The 20865-nt window shown below is 40.2% G+C and overlaps 1 protein-coding gene across 1 annotated transcript in view; it reads left to right on the top strand.

Annotated features, from left to right (window-relative positions):
• The window catches only part of LOC131064650 (zinc finger CCCH domain-containing protein 64), a 184682-nt gene that overhangs the window by 42729 nt on the left and 121088 nt on the right, over positions 1 to 20865 (top strand). The window lies entirely within an intron of this gene.

The following is a 20865-nucleotide window of genomic DNA, read 5'->3' on the forward strand; positions in this document are numbered from 1 at the left end:
AAGGGGAACCTCCTCCCCACAACACATCCACTTTAACAACATTTTCAATTTAGAAGTCGCACATTTAACTTAAATCAATGTAGAAGCTACAATGAAAGTCCAAGAGTTCATCACTTGAAATTCCACCTCTAGATTTCACTAAGGGGACTCGAACTTGGATCTCCATCTTGAGGACCCTATGGCCTTGCCAAATAAGCATAACACCATTGACATTTTATTTGTGTTTTTTTTTAATAATTTTTAAAGTAAGAAAAGTTAAGATAACACTATATTAATATTGGAAAAGTATAAGGCTCTAGGCATGTAATGGTGGTAACATGTTGGTTTCTGAATTAATAAATTACTTCAACCAATGGATCCTGAAGATATATCCATATTATGAATGAAGTGAACTTTATTACATGCAATTTATACCTGCATTAGTGATTGCAAATTCTCGAATAAATAATGTTATTAGTTATATAAGTGTTGGTTGAAAATTTTGTACACTTGGGGAAATATACAAAATTATGGTTTCAACCACAGCACACGAGTAAAAACTCTCCTAATTAAGGGAAGGCTCCCCCTATCTAACTACAACTTTGAAAATAAAATAGGATGGGACAGCAATCTTTCGTCTTTTTTCAAGAAAGACAATATCCTTTTCTCTTCACAGAAAAGGATAGCGATTGAATTTGAACAACAGTAACGACTTTCAAGTGAAATGAGAGAAAGGAAATGAAGTTTCCTGAAAGCGCAAAGACTTCCGTCACTTCCTTCGGGACGGGACAACAATATCAAGCTCAAAGACGACTATTGGAAGTCCTATCTACCCTTTGCTATACTAAATTTTACAATGAATAAAAGACAACAACTCAAAGACTGGAATAATCTATTCTTTCAACACAAAGACAAGAACTAATGCAAGCTCAAAGACTTGCTGCTATTTCTTCTCAAACAGTAATTTTTCCTCAAGAATAGACGCAAGCTCAAAGACTTGCTGCTCCTTCTAGAGATTTTCCTATTTTAATTAATCTTCTCCACTTGCAGCTCAAAGACTTCAAATCAGATTGGACTAAGCTCCTTTATAAACACTTTGCATGGAAGAAATAAAAAGATTCAAACTCAAACATGTAGCTCAAAGACTCAAAACTTGAGTAATCCTTCTTTATTATTCTTCAAAACCTTCAATTCACATACATAAGCTCAAAGACTTCTTGTTGTAAATTTGGCAGAGTTTTTGCTTGCTTTCCAAAAGATAAAAATTACAATGGACTCCTCCAGTATTTATAGAAGAAGAGCCTTGAGAAAAAGGTGGGAGGATCCTAACTAACTTGAGAGATTCTCTCAACCACCAAGACTCATTCAATAACTAATTGAGACTTCATTAACTAACTAATAGTTACTCCAACTAACTAAGACTTATTCCAACTACAGTCCTGATCGGACACAACTTGTAGTTGCCTTACATGTAATTACAAAAGTGCAAGTAATGTGTAACTTGCATTTTACAAAAAATACTTTTACATGTAACTTGCTAAAACTAAATTACAACTAAAGATTACAAAAGAGGGAAAATTCAACTAAGTGTTGAAAAACACTTAAATTGCATTTTGTGAAGACACAAATCCTTGAAATTTCTGGATGCTCGCTTGTAGTTTATCGGGATTGGGTTCATGGGTGTTCTTAGCGACAACCATGGTCTTCACAATAGTGTCGTGACACCAGAGGAGCGCATAATTGTTTTTATCCAGGATAGACTGGATTTCATGCAGAAAGGCTTGGGGTTTCATCAATGCTTGAATTGAAGCTGCCGAGAATTGTTTGCTCCTCCATTCATTATGAATCCTCATCTGTAAATCAGCAAGAACTTCTTCTGGAATCAGCTCTCCATCCTGACTTACTATGTTGCAAGAGGCCCTTTCACAATGTGAGACAATATCTTGGAAAACTTCACCTCAAAATCTCTTTGCATCACCGATTTCCTCAATGAGGGATTTAAGAACAAGGGTCTTGTTTTCCAGGAGTTCTTCAAATTCCAAGTACATGACCCTGGAAGAGATGATGGCGTGCTCCTGTAGAACACTCAGCTGTTGTTGGGGCATGGTACGCAAAATTGTCAAAATTTCTTCAACACTTTGTAGATTCTTTTTGAAAGTATTAGAAGTTTGATCTAGTTTCTCCTCAACAGTTTCCAACTTAGACATTATTTGAAAAATTTCTTTCATTACCTGTACACATTGATCATGAAGTTGATCAACCCAGGAATCCAGTGCTTGTACTTTCTGAGCAGCCCTTTCCACTCCACGAATTGATTCTTGGGAACCAGAAGAACCTATGGAGTTACTCCCTTCAGCAGCAGGTTTTGTAATTTTATGAATGACTGCCATAAGTTGTCGGTTTTCCTCTTCTAGCTTGCCTTTCTTTGCTAGAAGATTATCACACCTTTGCACCAGTGAAGCAACAGAAAACTGAGCATCATGTTTAATGACCTCATGCGCTTGTTTGCCCAACTCTATCCTTGTAACCTTATAATCAGCAGCTGACATTTCATCAAGTGGCTCATCTGCAATAGGTTCCACAATTTCAGCTACCTTCATCTTGTTGCTATCAATAGTTACCCTAGAGATAGTCTTGGCCTTCTCAGCAACTTTGGATCTGGACTGTCTCATTTGCTGTTAGTCAAAGGCGTCAGGTGAGATTTCTTGCTTCTTCCTTTTCGGGGTGAAAGAACTAAGCCATGGAGGCAAAGTCATCAACTCCCCTCCAGTAACAGCCGTAGGCAAAGGAGAAGCAGTTTCTGTTTGAATCACCATGGTCATCCTGGGAGGAATATCTGTTTGGACAGTGACCACGGTTTGCTCAGTTACCAATGGGCATGAAGATTGCCTCATGAATTCTTCAAAACCAAAACTGGAAGTATCAATTTCTGATAACTGAATGCAAGTAGGAATATTCTCAGGAACTTTCAACACACTCTCTTGTTGATGATCAGGAGATGGCTCGTATGCTGAAATGGGAATTGCATTCTGAGGAGACTCATCCACAAGCAAATCAGGAGGAATGACCTCATGAGGCGTCTCAATGGAAACTGGAGGAATGACCTCATGAGGCAAGTCTGAAACTGGAGACTTAGGAGCATCATCAGATTGCTGCCCCTCTTTTGGATTATCTAGATCGATCACCTGAACATGGAATCGTGATTTTTCCTTCCCACGAATAGTCGTCTCCTCAGGAGAAAGCACTACTGCACGACTGACTTGTAACTTGATCCTTGTGCTTGAAGATGAAGCACCCTCCTTGTTGTCAATCTGAATCTCAGATTTCCGTCCAAGAGGCCCCGTAGAATCATCTTCTTTACCAACCTTGATTTTGATAAGTCTAACAACATTACTTTTCAACCATGAGTTGGTGTTGGCCAAGATAGGCTGAAATCTGTCAAGGATGGAGATGCACTCTTTGTGCGACCATTGGATCAAAGGAAGTGGAGCTTCCTCAACCCTCCGTGAAGTGTATTTAGGATCAAGTATATGCCCGTCATCAATCATCCCTTGTGGGATATCCACTAAGTTCAAATCAACAATTTGCTCAACAGTGAGCCTGCAGTAATCCATCTTGAGGACTTCGGCTTCTGTGCGGAGATCTACCCAGATGTCTTCAATGCGATGAACATGCACAAAGGATTTCTTGATCTTCTCCTTCATACCTCTATAATCAAAATCAGCTCTAGGTTTAAACCTTTTGAGCTTGATTTCCTGCAATTCAGCCTCCATGGCCTTAGCCTTCATAGATGTGACAAGGGAGTACCGACCAATTTTCAATGGGTTTGTGGTAGAGATCCCCATTCCAACCTTGTGCTTAGCAGACTGAAAAGTATGAACAGCGATGATCTGTCTTCCCAAATCCACAAGAATGATCTTATCAGTTGGGTATCTGGGAAGCATGTATGGCTGACCATCATAGCATCCGATCCTCATATAAGTGAAGTTGGGAAATTGCAGAAACAAACACCCATAATCAGACACCTTGTCCCATGCCTCATCTGATACTCTCTTGTTCCTGAGATTTCTATCAAACTGACACATGAAATATCCAATGAATGCATCTTGGAGCCTTCTGAAATGCAGTCTGCTGGGTCTCAACGGCAAGTGGTCATAATATTCCCAAATTGGTTAAAGTGAGCGATCACCCTTGGTAGAAAGACCTGGAAAGTGTCTAAGTGATGTTGCTAAATATACCAAATAAGAATTCATGAAGAAGGTCATGGTGGTAGGAACTGCTGCAAGTTGTTTGCACAAGGCATCGCTAATGACTTCTCCCCATGAAATGTGATGTGACTGCCATATGAACATAATGAACTGATACATCCATGGCTCAAAGACATTGGAATGCTCAAGGCCCATCATCCTGCTAAGAAGACTGATGGTGTCTCCTATCTCCCATTTGAAATCGCAGCGGTACAACTTCGCCCACCTTGAGAAGGAGGCTCGTGGCTCTTGGATCCGCCTATTAATGTGTCGCTTGCAATCTTTTTCCCTCTTCACATAATACTCCACTGCACTTTCTTTGGAGATTTCCATATAAACAGGTGCAGGAGGTATTCTGAAAACTTTCTCGATCATATCTACATCAAGACGGATTATAGCTTCGCCATCATCATTTTTGATGACTCTTGACTCTTTGTCAAAATGATGGGCGCATGTAAGAACGAACTCAGGTTCTAGGGCAGCCACTGGGAAGGAAGATGCATGATGGATATGGCTGTCCAACAGACGCTACAAGTTATTATCGTGCGGATCTTCTACCCTTTTGATGAATTCTAACATGTCAACGTGCTCTATTTCTGTGTCTTTGATGCGATCCAAAGGAGAAGAAACCTGTGAAGGTGCAACCTCATTTTGATATTTGTCATATTTGTATTTCATCTTCTTTGGAGTTGGAGATGCCGACAAATCTGACATTGATTGTGAACCTGAAATACTGTGATGGAGACTTAAAAGAGTTAAGGCAACATCATAGTTAGTTGCAAATATCACTCTTCCTTCTCCAAATGGGTAAAACTTTGATCCTTGAACTTTACGATTTTGTGAGAGGAAGAGGGGAAATATGTAGAAATGGGAAAATCTTGACTTTGACCAATTTCGGATCTTGGGAGAATTTTCGCAAGTATACAAGTTGGAGAGAACATACATGGAATCGGGGTTTTAAAACCCGAATACAAGTACACTTGTAAATTCGAAAATGGAGAAATGGACGAAAAATGAGATTTTGACTTGCGGAAAATGACGGAAATGGAAAGTACGGATATGGGGAACATGAATGAATAGAAATGGGAAAATCTGGGAAAGTCATTTTCATGAAAATGGGAAGAACTCTTCAACATGTAATCCGGTTTTTCAAAACCCGAATTTGCAAGGGAGGGGTATTTCACACTTTTCAACTTGGAATTTTAACCAAAAATGGTTAAATTCCTTAACCGTAGGGGAAGAACAAGAATTTCCAGCGAACTTGTAATCGGGATTAAAAATCCCGAATACAAGTAAAGAGGGAAAATTTAGGGGAGAACAATGCAATTCAAAAATTGCATACCAAGGGACGAATCCTCTTACAAAAACCGATTTTTGGGGGAAGAACAACACATGCCAAAAATGCAACTAAGAAAGAAAATTAAGAAAACAAGAAAATAATAAAATAAAGGAAAGAAAGGAAAGAAGCCATACCTTTCTTGAAAATGCAAATGCTTCTCCAAAAATGCAACAATCTTTGGAAAGAAGAAGGAAAACCGATGAATAAACCCAAACCGCAATGCACAAACCCTTGCCACGTTTTTGAAAAACGTCTTTAGCAGAAAATCGTGGCACAAAATGCAAACTTGGAAGCACAAGAAGAGGTCAAATCTTCCTCAAACCCCAACGCCTTAGCATGGAAAGCAAAAACGATTCATCTTGTTAAAGATTCGTGGCATTAAACCCTTCCAATTTGCAGCCAAAGGAATCACGTGGAGGAAAAACGTGGTATTCAATGCATCTTTGATGGATCATTAAATAGCTCAAATCTTATCCCAAACTCCATGCCTAGGTAATATAGTTCAAAACGATTTAGAAGAATGCAGCTTCAATAAGTTCTAATCCCCCAAAATGTGGCATTTTGGAAACACGTTTTTGCTGATTTGGGGCAAAAAACCAGTCAATGTAACCTCCATTTGGCATGAAAGGTGTCCATGAATGCATGAAAATAGGGTAGAAACAAAAACGCCTTTACTTCCTAGAAAATCTCCACAAAAAATTGCTTTGAATTCTTCAAAAACCGTTTTTTTTTCTGCAATTCGGGTTTTTGGAAGATAAGTGCAAGTTCGATTTTGCATAACAAGTGAAAATCGGGTTTTTTGGAGCAAATGACAAGTTCTAATTTTCATTTTTTCCTTACAAAGCCAAAATCGGGTTTTTTGGAGCAAACTACAAGTTTTATTTTTACTTTTTCACTTGCCAAGCCAAAATCGGGATTTTTTGGACAAATGACAAGTTTAAAATTGTCAAAAATGCACTTGCAAGGCAAAAACGGGTTTTTTGGAGAGGAATACAAGTTTTAATTACTTGTAAAAGGGAAATAAAATCCCTACAACAAGTTAGAAATACTTGCACATATGTAATGGGGATTTAAAATCCCTATTACATGCAAAAACCATTAAAGTAGGGGTTTTTTGACCAAACTGCAAGTTTACTTGTAATTGGGCGAAAAAATCCCTATTTTAACTAAACAAGACCAAGAAACAATTAAAAATAACAAAAGAAGGAAGGGAAATTTAAAACAAATTGCAAGTAACATCTTTTAATTAAAATGCACATGTAATAAGCTAAAAATTCCCCTACAACAACCAAAACAATGAATATCATTAAAACTTGCAGTTTGAAGAAAATTCTCCACCTGCAGTCGGGGTTTTAAAACCCGAAATTGAAGGAAAGACATAGCAAACGAACCCAGAATTTGACGAAATTCGAAACGCAGTTCTAGAATGGACTGAGGATTAAGCCAGTCCAAGGATTAGTCGAAATTCTGCCTCGGGAAGCATGCCATAGAGTAAATTTTTTCATTTTTTCACAAAAATTTCATGTACTGGTCCTTCATTTTTGGAAACAAAAATGAGGACAACAATAAGTAAAATTGTTATTGATAACAACTGAAAAACTTGTAGGCAAAGCCTCCCTTTTTGAGGAGCAGATTTTGTAATTCATATGACATTTAGACCAGGCTTTGTTATGCTGATTTCTTCACTAACTAGGGTGTCTGTGCAAGTATTCAGTTGTAACTAGCCTGATTCAAGCCTATGCGTAACCATCACAAAAATTATAGAAGATAGACCATGCTATACTGCTTTCCGGTACACAATAAGTTGATTGACAAATCATCTGTTTTAGAAAATCTTTACTGTGCCACCTGCAATGTACAATTGCATTGACTGCCTGCTCCCTTGCTTGGTAGAAGGCTACTATCAAATGTAGACATTAATAGATCTTCAATTTATTGTTATCTATAATTTATATATGGAAGATTGCTCTCAACGCTGATGTAAATACATATCACCGTTACAGTTGTCACATTTTCTTTCTAAAATATCATTTATTTAATTTATTTTACTGTTGCAATCTTTTAGGATTGATCAAACATTCAATTCTCTCTAGTAGGGATCTTCCATGATACTATGCTTGATATCAAGTATTGAAAGTAATGCTTCAATCCTAGTTTTTTACAACTCCATTGGAGTTTGCAAAAGGAATAATACTAGATAGTTCTGTTTGTTAATTGACGATTGCTGAGATTATTAGGGTGATGATTCACAATCGACTTGGATTTCCCAGTGAATGATCAATCAACACAAATTCACATCTCTACTTATGTGTCAATCAAATGATTCTATGCTATGAAAATCGGTATGCATAAGGCTTCTATTGATGTTTTCACATCTCTACTTATGTGTCAATCAAATGATTCTATGCTATGAAAATCGGTATGCATAAGGCTTCTATTGATGTTTGCTACAATACAGGCTTCCATTTACATCTTATATTCAATATACAATTTTGTACATGGTCACTTACATGCGTACAATGCTTATACGCCAGAACTTACACGCCTTTTATGCTACAACCAACATGTGGCACTTTGAATCTCAAGATAATGATGTAGTAAAGAAGTATGTTGACTATTAAAATTGAATATGACTGTACTCATACTTGCTTTTATGAAAAGTCAATGCTAGTTGTCAGCTGAGCATGTGAGCTATATGCTTGCTTAAGTGCTTGAATATTTGAAGTGGTTGCATAGTGTGAGATTAAGCAATTAATGACTCAAATACACATGAAAAGAGAGACTAACACAAAGATTTGTCCTCGATAAACATAATGTAGGAAAACTCCAAAAGATTGGTGTTGTGCCTCCTCATCTCAAACATCATCTTTTAAGAGTTGCAAGCCAATTGTCAATATTTAGTCTTCAAGAGCGTTGTGGGCCTCCGATAGTACTTCCACATGCTTCTAGCAGCTTGCCTTGCTGTGGAAAACTTTCTTAATTGATATTCTTGACTGCTGCACTTGGTTGTATAATCATCTTCAACATCTGAAATTTTGAATTCAATGATTGATTGCCTCCACATAACAAAAGTGTTACGTTTATGCTTACAAATGACAAAATGACACCTGCAAAAGATTTTAAATGCCTCACATGAAGATATGGAAGAGAAGTTGATTCAATTTCCCTTTCGTGGCTTAGTTCCACTATTTTTTCTCATATGGCAGGACTTTGGATCTATCCGGATTTGCACTTATTTTCCTGTTTTTATTTTGTTTAGGTTTGTACCAAGCCGAATCTATTGTACTTGGTACCTTGGGTTGTGTTTAGCCTTCTGTTGCAAGATGCATGCTTGTAAGCTAGTGTAGTCCTCTCATAATGAGATCACAACCTTTTCTACTGGTTCTACCAAAATATGAATTGCTACTCATACATGTGAATTGAAGGGAATGTGGTAGAAAATTGCTCAGGCCCCTATCCTCGTCAATCCTAATTATGAAAGGGATTTTATCCTCTATACCTTCGGAGGAGAATCCAGCATTTCAGCTGTCCTAACACAGCTGAACGATGACAAGTTGGAGCAACCTATTGCTTTCTTTAGTGAGGGGCTAAAGGACTACAAACTTAAATATAGCTATGTAGAGAAGCAAGTCCTCACCGTTGTAAGGGCATTAAAAAAGTTCAGGCACATGTTGTCCAACAACAGGATCCAACTCTTAGTTCCGCATGCAAGTGTCAAGGATTTCCTTCTAAACTAGGATATCAGTGAGAAGAGGGCTGGGTGGATAACCAAGGTCATGGAGTATGACATCAACATCAAGATCACCAAGCTTGTAAGAGGCAAGGGCCTATGTGAACAACTTGTCTCATCTTCTGAGACTACTTCAGAGGTCGCCCTTGTGTTACAAGAGGATCAATCAACTGACAACAACACTCAATTCAGTTGGGTAAGTGACATGACCACCTTCTTAGTGGAAGGTAGATACCCCCAAGGTCTAGACCGGACCAAAAGAAGACATTTCAGGTTGCAGTCCATTCCCTATGTCTTGGTGAATGGCACTCTTTTCCGAAAAGACTCCAATGGAGTCTTACTAAGATGTATCAAGCAAAACCAAGTCAGTAGGTTGTTAGAGGAATTTCATGATGGCTCTTTAGGGGGCCACTTCTCTGCAAGGACTACGGCTATCAAAATAATGAGGGCTGGTTATTACTGGCCATCCTTATTCAGTGACTCACATAGATGGGTGAGGAATTGCAAGAAATGTGTTCTCTTCTCTGGGAAGCAAAGACTAGCTGCCCTACCTCTTCATCCCATCCAAGCAGATCAACCGTTCGCCCAATGGGGTTTAGACTTCATTGGCATGATAAACCCACTTTCTAGTGCTGGCCATAAGGGGATCTTGGCCGCAACAGATTACTTCACTAGGTGGACCGAGGCAGTTGCATTGAGGGATGCTACTGAAGCCTCAGTATTAGAATTCCTTGAGGGAATTGTGACAAGATTCGGTATCCCCTCCACCATCATATCAGACAATGCCAGGGCATTTGTTGGAACCCAAATTAGTTCTTGGGCAATTAAGCATGGTGTATACTTGAAGATATCATCCAACTATTACCCTCAGGGTAACGACTTGGCTAAATATTCCAACAAGAACCTCATCAGGATAATTAAAAGGACAATTGAAGACAATCAGAGGGTATGGCACACTAAGTTGAGGACAACCTTATGGGCTGACAGGATCACACCCAAGAGGGCAATTGGCAACTCCCCTTTCATGCTAGTATATGGGAAAGAAGCAAGACTCCCAACTTCCCTAGAGTTACCCTCTCTTGAGCTAGCACATCAATTGGAATTAATAGAAAATGATGCCATGATAGTAAGACTAGCTAAGCTGATGGAGCTGGAGGAGGTTAGAAGTCAGGCTATGCATACACTTAAGACTCGTCAAGAGCAGGTTAAGAAGGTTTTTGACAAAAAGGCTACTAATAGGGTCTTCAAAGAGGGAGACCTAGTTCTCAAGTGGGATGCAGACAGAGCCAAAGCTGGGCGACACTCCAAATTTGATGCTATCTGGAGTGGTCCATATGTCATCACTAGTTGCAAGGAGGCCAATGCATTTCATCTCTCCCAGCTTGATGGCGAAGTTCTTCCAATCCCAGTGAATGGGATTCATCTCAAGCCTTGCTTCTAAAGAGGGTGTTGATGACTATGTAAATATTAGACAAGGGGTTATTTTGCTTTCATAAGTGCTTATGCACATGCCGCATTCTCCTTAAGAGGGTGTATGCTCTAGTTTTCAGTTTTCCTCCAAGTGATGGCACACACATGTTTGGGTCTTCCATGACTCAGTGCCCAATGGATGCTTAAGGCTTCTGGACTTCATGCTTAGCAGGCAAGCATCCCGCAGAAATCGCCAAAAATGTTGTCATTTTATGACACCCTTGGTCCATCAGTGAGAATCGATCAAAGATATGTTCCATGGACTAGCGCTCCCCAGTTGATCAAGGAGAAAAGCAGTGAAATCATTGTTTGAAGTGTTGCCTTGTTGGAAGTTCCTTGACCCTCTCTTTCTCTTCCTGAAACTCCAGAACCCCGAGCTTCCGAGTTTCTTTGCCTTAGCCTCTTTCTTTCCTCCCTCGGAACTCCGGAACCCCCAGGTTTCGAAGTTCCCTAGTCCTCTACCCCGGAACTCCGGAACCCCCAGGTTCCGAAGTTCCCTTGTCCAACTCCGGAAACCCCAGGTTCCGAAGTTCCCTTGTCTTCAACCCCGGAACTCCGGAACCCCCAGGTTCCGAAGTTCCCTTGTCCAACTTCGGAAACCCCAGGTTCCGAAGTTCCCTTGTCTTCAACCCCGGAACTCCAGAACCCCCAGGTTCCGAAGTTCCTTAGTCTTCAACCCCGGAGTTCTGGAACCCCCAGGTTCCGAACTTCCTTGCCCAACTATGGAGACCCCGGTCTCCGAAGTTCCCCAACTACGGAACCCCCAGGTTCCGAAGTTCCCTTGTCTTCAACCCCGAAACTCCAGAACCCCCAGGTTCCTAAGTTCCTTGCCCAACTACGGAGACCCCGACCTCCGAAGTTCCCCAACTACGGTGACCTCGGTCTCCGAAGTTCCCCAACTACGGTGACCTCGGTCTCTGAAGTTTCCCTCTCTATCCCAAAACTTTGGAACCCCGAGGTTCCGAAGTTCTTTCCCCTTTTGCCTTCTCTCCCTAGTTCCTCCGGAACTTCGGAACCCTGAGGTTTCGAAGTTCCTTGCTCCTTCCCTTGTCTTCCTCACTTCGGGAATCCGAACTTCCGAAGTCTTTGGGCTTGCTTCTGGCTTGCAACACTTCCGGATGGCATGATCGACACTCAAAGCTTTAAATGCTCCGACAGTTTTGGCGACTTATGCACTTTTTTGTGGAGCCACAGGGGTGCATTTAATGTTTTTGGCAGGATTTCCATCAAGGGAGGTACGGGGCCATGCTGGGTGACTTATGTCATGCCTGACTTTGGAAGGTCAGTTAATCCACCTTCTTAGGATTGCTCTTTGTGGGTATGGCTAGGTTGCTTGCATGTACAAGTCAAGTGCATGCACTTCCCTGCACCTCCAGACTAACATGCAGGGGTCATGATCACCATTGTAACCCATTTTTTCTATATAAGGCTGTTAAGCTCATTGTAATGGTTCTCTCCTTGTTGCCTTGAGTTTTCTTATGCTCTCCTCTTCTCTTGAAGACTTGTAATCTTTGCATTTCTGCAACTGTAAGATTGGCGTTTGGTCTTATGATTAATTGAAGAACACTATTCTTGCCTTCTTTCAACCTATGTATTTTGTGTATGCTTTCTTACCTTCATCATAGGTGCATGTTGTGGCTCTTTCTCTTCATATATGCTGTGTTAACTGGTTTTCTGAGTGTGACTTGTGGGAATCCTTCTCCCCTCTTGGCGTTCAGTGGATTCTAACCTTCATCTATGCATTGGGGTTACTCATATAACTGAAAGTAGTGCATCTTCAGGGTGTTTCAGTTAATTACTTGTGTCATTTAGGTAGGGAGAGGAACTATCTCTTCTTGGTGCATCACCTCCTTTTATTTCAAGCAATTTCTCTCTTCTCTTTTCCTCTACAAGTTGTTAGGGTAGGCTTAGGAATTAGCTTTGAAGTGTTGAGTTGGTTCAACACCTGCACTTAGACAGAGAAGGAAGCTGACCTTCTCCGGAGATTCAACCCCCTTGCACAAGGTCCCACACTTCGGGGTTGTTTCCATGTTTCACAAGGTTGCTGAGTTGATAGCTCAGCAAGGGTGCAAGCTTTTGTGATAACAATACCTTCATGAGCTGTTCCATATTGATGACTTCTCCTTTAAGAGTTTTCTCCTTTTGCCGCCTTTTTGATTTTAGATGCATTGACAACTTATTTCCTCTTGATTTTGGATGCCTCTTCCTTCTTGGGCAAACCTTAATGATTTTTTGGGTCAAGGATACAATTTCTGATTTTTTACATGGCACTGATCAATTCTACATACTTGGTTATATGTTCAAGCCCCACTAAACTTTTTTGGTCATATGTGGACATCAATATATATTTTTTCCAATTTAATTAATTTGGAGTCAGTTACATCTTTTTTGAATCTTTACATTTCTGCAACTGTAAGATTGGCGTTTGGTCTTATGATTAATTGAAGAACACTATTCTTGCCTTCTTTCAACCTATGTATTTTGTGTATGCTTTCTTACCTTCATCATAGGTGCATGTTGTGGCTCTTTCTCTTCATATATGCTGTGTTAACTGGTTTTCTGAGTGTGACTTGTGGGAATCCTTCTCCCCTCTTGGCGTTCAGTGGATTCTAACCTTCATCTATGCATTGGGGTTACTCATATAATGTAATGTCCCCATTTTGCGAGCATCAGAGTTTGTAAGAATTAGCCTATCATTTGACCCTCGTAGGCTAACAGTTATTGATAGAGGGCCTCGTGTGGCAATTACTTGGTGATTAGAGACATTACTCTTCAGCTGGATTCAAGTTTTGGCCTTTGCACAGGTTTTTTGACTCAGATTGGCACACTTACTATTTATAGTAGGTTACTATTTTGGGAGAGTCAGGGTTCCTATTAATAGAAAGACACCTGAGCAGAGCTTATTGGCAGTGTCGACCTTGATTGGGCCTTTGCAGCTATTTCTAGACTCAGTTCCACATACTTACTATTTATAGTAAGTCACTATTCAGGGTTTCTATTTTTAGACAGGCATCCAATCACATGGAGAACAGGGAGAGTCGACTCCTGGCTCAGACCGTTTAGCAATCAGACAAGTACATCAAGAGATATTAAAGTTTAAGTGACTTAAGTGATTTATTTAATATTTTAATATTATTATAAAGTTTTAAAGTAACTTTATAATAATAAAGTCACTTTAATATAATAAAGTGCGTTAAGTGAATAATTTAATGTGGGAATAAATCTTTTATCCCACATTGGCCAGGAAGGTGTTTGAGCTCTCTTAAGGAAAGAATAAAAGGAAAGGCAAGAGTTCATTCTCGGCATCCAGTTGATGAATAGTATTTTGATTGATTTTTATTGTGGAGCCTAGGGCTTTCGCAATTTTCTTCTTTGATCATAGGAAACGAAAACTTCCTATTGATAGCAATTTTGAAGGTGTGGAATAACACCTGAATTATTGCAGTTGTGGGAAAGAATACTTCAGTTCTTTCATTTGTGCAAATTGGTGAAGTTTTCTACAAGGGTTTGAAGTTTATTGTTGAAGAACATTTATAGTTGGTTGTGAATCATCCTTCTTTGGCACATGGAGTTATATCATTCTTGTTGGGAGAGATTATCAACAAATTATTCAAGGTTTTAAGAGCAGATTGCAAGTTTGTTCTTGCTGTTACAGTGCGCATGAACAGTGCGCGTGAACAGTGCGCATGAACAGTGCCGTGAACAGTGCGCGTGAACAGTGCCGTGAACAGTGCGCATGAACAGTGCCGTGAATAGTGCGCTACAGTGCCGTGAACAATGCACATGAACAGTGCGCTACAGTAGTTGGAGTTCTATAGAAGGGGATTTAGAGAGGTTGAACAGCTATATATATGTGACAAGGGATTTGCATATGAGGAGAATCAAACCAATATATCAAGGCAGCCATTGAAATACCAGGTTTTCTATCTATGGTCATTGTATTAGAAAATCATTACTTCATTGCATCATTTTCTATTAAGATTATATCATGAAATATTTGGAGGTTGCATATGTTTAATGGAGATATAATTTGCATATTCCACATTCATGGTAACATTCAACATTGATCAGCCACTTAGCTTTCATGCCAACTGTTTGCTTAAATGCCTAATGGCTGTAGGTGTACTTTGGGATGCATGACAAGTGTTTGTCTTAATGTCTACTAGCTGTACTAGTTAATTTCAGTCATTTCATGTGTGTGTAAGCTCTAAAACAGCTAGCATATCATTTCTATAACAACTTTGCATTGTTAGAAGCTTTCCATAACTTCATTTGCAGCCTACAAACCCAAAGCAGACAAATAAGAATTCATTACAGCGGCTTCAAACATTGTATGCCAAGTGTTTGACAATATTCCTTGGGGGTTCAATAAGCGAAACAGGGTCAGATTAGCCAAGGGATATTACATATAACTGAAAGTAGTGCATCTTCATTGTGTTTCAGTTAATTACTTGTGTCATTTAGGTAGGGAGAGGAACTATCTCTTCTTGGTGCATCACCTCCTTTTATTTCAAGCAATTTCTCTCTTCTCTTTTCCTCTACAAGTTGTTAGGGTAGGCTTAGGAATTAGCTTTGAAGTGTTGAGTTGGTTCAACACCTGCACTTAGACAGAGAAGGAAGCTGACCTTCTCTGGAGATTCAACCCCCTTGCGCAAGGTCCCACACTTCGGGGTTGTTTCCATGTTTCACAAGGTTGCTGAGTTGATAGCTCAGCAAGGGTGCAAGCTTTTGTGATAACAATACCTTCATGAGCTGTTCCATATTGATGACTTCTCCTTTAAGAGTTTTCTCCTTTTGCCGCCTTTTTGATTTTAGATGCATTGACAACTTATTTCCTCTTGATTTTGGATGCCTCTTCCTTCTTGGGCAAACCTTAATGATTTTTTGGGTCAAGGATACAATTTCTGATTTTTTACATGGCACTGATCAATTCTACATACTTGGTTATATGTTCAAGCCCCACTAAACTTTTTTGGTCATATGTGGACATCAATATATATTTTTTCCAATTTAATTAATTTGGAGTCAGTTACATCTTTTTTGAATCCTAGTTTGGGTTCTTGGGTTATATGTTATATGTGATGAAATGTTTATTTTGAGTTGTTCAATTGTAATATTCATTCGTTCATTAGTTCAGTGGTGAGCACTCCTGTTTGCTCATTTTTTTTTTTAAAAGATGGTCAACAGTAACATTCAATTATTTCCTTCGTTAGATCACTGGTGAGTGCTGCTATGTACTCACGTTTTCTTAAAAAAGAGTTAAATGTGATAATCTATGCCTTTAATGCCCATGTTCATGGGTAGTTTGCATCTTATGATACAATTTTTTTCCAAGACTGCGTCTTCCTTTTGCTTTGATTTATTTGTGACTGTAATACATTTATAAAACCCAATTTTCAATGTAAAAATGAGTTTTGTGATATCATATCACTGTGAAACCAATATTATCATATAAATATGCATGATAGATTGAGAGTGTGACACATTCTTTTCTTATCATGTCTTTCAATTGTTACATTGTGAGCAGCCATGTAATATGGTAGTATAACTTGATTTGGCTGATTTTTCACTGTAGCTCACTTCCCTCCTTGGTTCACATTTTGGTTTATTGGCAAGTTTTTTCATCTATAACCCATGACAAATCACTGCATGTTTTATACATTGCTGTTTTGGCTTGATGAAGATATCAATTTGGCATGTCATAAGTATACAAGTTATGGTAAGTGAGCGAACCTCTTGTAATAATTCCTCTAGACATCCTTGGAATCCCATGAATGGATGGCCTGCAAACCATTTAATAATGAATTGGTATAGTTTATTACGTCCTCTTTTTCCAGTAAGCTAAGGAAATAATAAAAATAATATCTTAACAGTGTTGTGAGTGTTTTTTGGATTGGATTGAACTGTGTAGAATTATTTGCATCATAGGTCCAACAATTTTTTAAATTGTTCTAGTGACTATTTTATTAAAAGGATAACTTAATAGTATTTTATTATAAAATGAAAGGTCCAATAAAGTGTTTTTAAAGAGGGCCTAAAGTGATGATATAAGTGTCACTAGGACAAATGGGTCAATTGAGATATTAAAAGAATTGTTTCTAGAGGGCCAATATAATGTATAATTAAAAGTGTACTAGAGTTACTTCTAGAAGGAGGCCTAAATTAGTAAACTAGGGATTATAAAAGGCGAAGCTTGGCTCTGGAGAAAAAAGGCATCCAAAATATTTTATCAATTTGAGTTCTCCAACAGCTTGGACCTTGTGTTCGTCTATTTGCTCTCGAGGACGGAAACCCTTGATGTGTAGGCAATCAAAGGACAAAAGCCTTTCGGTTTTGAGACAGATTTGAGGAAGAAAACCTTATGATCCTCCTTAGCGATTTAATTAAGAGAACATAGTTGTGCTGAAAGGCTGTAGAAGTATTAATAGTTTCAGTCAGTTTTTGGTTTGTGTTGAATATTCTCATATTTTTGGAGTGTTTTCAGTTGGTGTTTCAGGGTGTGTGTTTCCAATGCTTCAGTATTTTTGGTTTGGTATTGGAGGGTTCTAGTTGTGTTGAGGATTCAGTTAAGTTCCAATTTTTCTTTGTGAAAGTTCCAGTGAAATATTTTAATTCGGATACTCCGAAATGAATTCCTCTGCTCTGCTCTGTGCGAATTTGGATCCTTCCAAAAATCTTTGGGAGTTTGGCATTGCAGGTGAGGCTGCGGGTGATGGCCCTCTTTGCTCGGTCACCCCCTCTTGCAATTGCTCAGCACTGGGCAGTGGTGTTTCGTGTGGTCTTTATGCTGATCACTCTGCAAATAGGGTTTTTTGTTCTCCCCCGCACTCATCTGTTTCACACGGTGAACGGATTTCATTTGACCTTGCACCCCATGGCGATCAGGTCCCTGTCCAAGATGTCTTGGCTCCCCTACCAGTTGCAACCCTAATCAATGGGGGACCAAATTCGTGGAATGGGTTTGATGCTGGACTCTCCTCTGATACATTACGCTACGACAATGGAAGGAAGTTTGCTTGGATCTCGCTTGATGTACATGCACATTACCCTTTGGTTGGAAGCCCTAACAGCCCAATACTTGTCTTCATAACTTGGTCGCCTGATCGCAAAATAGATTTTAGGGTGGCGTTGCTTCATGAATATTCGGGCAGGCCTATCCATCCTCCCAATTCACTACATTGCTTTTTGATATCAGTTTTCCACAATCCATAATGCTGCTGTGTGCTATTTCTGGATCTTGATTGTGCGCTTTTTTAATTGCATCAACGTTTCAGATCGCACTCTGTGATCCATCATCGGGATGTAAGAGAGCTCAGGAGTAGTAAAATGAATTGTTGCAGATCTAAGGAATATATAAATAGGTGGGAATAGAGATAGGTAGGAGGAGAAGAGCTGGGAAACAAATCACATCAAAGGCCAACATGGACTGACTCCAAGAAAAAATTATAAAAATAATTAGGCAATGAAAAGAAAAAATCAAAAGAGAAGAACAAGAGAATAAAGAGAAGAGAACCTTGATATATCAAGAATCTTAAGAGAAAGGGAAAGCAATAGGAATGGTATAAAAGGAGTAAATTAAAAAGATATCAAGTAAGGGAATCAAAATAGTAAAAATGAACGAGAAAGGAAACAAAGGAAAAATTAAAATAAATAAAGCAAAAAGAATAAAAATAGAAACAAGCAAATGGAACATAATAATAAAATACGCGCAGCAAATTAAATCAATTGTATAAAATTATAAATGAATTAACAAACTAACTAAAAAATGAAACAAGAAAACACATATCCTTGTGTTATATCCCAGAGGAAATCACAGTTTTTTAAGTCATATCAGATTCTATCAGCCTTTTGGTTTTATCAGCTTAAGTGACTTAAAACAGCTTATGGGAGACAAAGTCTGACACATGTTTCTTTTGGTTTGTCAAACTCTTCATTTATATGAATAGCAACATATTCGACCTGCTTTATGATATATCTAAGGGCTGTTTTGACTGTTTTATGGGATGTTTTAGCTGAAATAGCATTGTTGGGTGATGTTTACTGATTTCAGATTGCTACTTTGCCTTTACACTGCTGTACAAATAGAGAGTAGGAGATTGTTGAGCATATATAACTGCTGTTGACTTTCTATAACTGCTCTATTTCCTGTTTGTAACTTTTAATCAGAATGCAGTCCAGATTTAAACCTATATCCCCGTGCGTGCTAATCTTGTGAGTAATTTGTAATTGGAAATTCTAATAGCTTGAATTGTCTTCTTATTGATTTTAGCTGTTGAGTTTGGTTTACTATCATGTCAGTTGTTTGCCCTCTCGGGTGAATACTTAAAGCAGGAAGTACGTAATGCAGAACAATGCCATAGATATCAGACAAGTATCAGATATGTTATTCTATTCATAATTCGTGTCCTTTACAAGTTACAATGAGGAGTATATAAAGATACCGAGGGGGTGCGAGCGCCAACCGCCGCATCGCAACTGCCACCCCTCGGGTGCCAACTAACAAACAAACTCAATTACGACTTAATTAACTATTCGTATTCCCGTATACAATAATGCGGCTAACATCATCCCCCCCGAAAAGAAAAGTCGTCTCCAGGCGACTTACAACAAAATGGAGAATACATGGAGCGCGCAAAATCCAGAAGAAGAAAAAAACTAAGTGCAGAAGGCATCCCTGATGAAGAAGGTGCCGGTGGTGGTGTAGCAGTGGACGCGAAGCGCCCACGGAGCTCATACACCTGCTCCATCCTCCTCTTGAGATCCCGTTCCGCGACCATCTGCCGCTCCATAGCAGTCTTTACCATGTAGGCTGCCTCGAGCACCTCCTTATCCTTCTTGTCCACATTTTCCAGGGCACTGACCAACCGAGTCTCCAACAGCTCCCTCAAGGCCCTCTCCTCCTCCAACTGTGCCAACAAGGCGGACTTCTCTGCTACTAAGATGTCCACCGCTGCCTGGTTCTGTGCCATGGTAGCCTCGAGCTTGTGGAACCTGGTAGCCAGCTCCTCCCGAGCTGTGACTCCTGCCACCCTCAAAGCCTCAACTGTAGTTGCCATCTGTTGTGACCTTCGAAGCTCCAGATAACCTTCCCGGAAAGCCTGCTCTACCTCTCTCACCAACGACTGCATCCGGGTCTCGCCAACCCCCTCAGTGAGGCGCCAAGCCTCCAGCATTGCTAGGCTCTCCGTGTCCGGCCACCTGGCACGCTCAAAACACCTCTCAAACTCAGCTTGGCATCCCGTGCAGGCAAAGGTCAACAACCCTTCCATCTGGTCAACCATGGTCGCATCGGCCTGGAGCGTGGCAAATGACACAAGCCGCTGTGCTCCCAAAGTCATCTCAGTAATAAACTGCTCCAACTCTGCACCCTGCTGACTTCCCATTGGCACCTCCTCGGCTCTGTACGGATTGGTTACTACCACAGCAGGGGGTGAAGCAACCCTCTGAACTGCCCTGCTGCTCCGGGAACTCCCTTCCTCGAGATCAATGACATCCAAGGAATACGCGGTCCGCCCTAGGGATAGAGTGGCCTCTCCCGGTGCCGTGGGTGCCATCTGGTAACGGCTCAACCAGCTAGTGAGGTCATCATGAAGAGTGCCTGCTATCATCATTGCCTCCTGCATATATCCAGGTAACCCTGGCACAGTCTGTCCTGCCACATCCAGCACTTCGTGCACCATGGAAGCCTTTGCACTCGCCAAGGTCCCCACCTGTGGTGGTGTCATGGCTATCGTCGCCCGAGGCTGCCCGAAACTAGGAACTGGTACCGTGGTAACTACACTCACTATCTCGAAGGACCGCGACATCGCCAACTGACAAGTCTCTGGTAAGCGGGCTGGTGTAAAGTGGACCTGCACCTCCGATGCTACAGTAGACCCTACTGTACCTGCAGACTCCACTACCCCTTCTTCAGGCAACTGGTCGCCCCTTCTTCCTGTTAGTCGGAAACTTCCCCCACTTACCTGGGAGGTGTCTGCGGATTCCTCCCTGCCACTGTCTGCATCCTCAGCCTCGGACTCTTCCGTGTCGGACATGGCGGCCTTCTTTCGTTTTGTGCCCAAACGTGCCTCCGTGCCATGTGCCAAGACGTCTAAGTGTGA

This window comes from Cryptomeria japonica, chromosome 9 (assembly GCF_030272615.1).
Source record: "Cryptomeria japonica chromosome 9, Sugi_1.0, whole genome shotgun sequence".
NCBI classification, from domain to species: domain Eukaryota; kingdom Viridiplantae; phylum Streptophyta; class Pinopsida; order Cupressales; family Cupressaceae; genus Cryptomeria; species Cryptomeria japonica.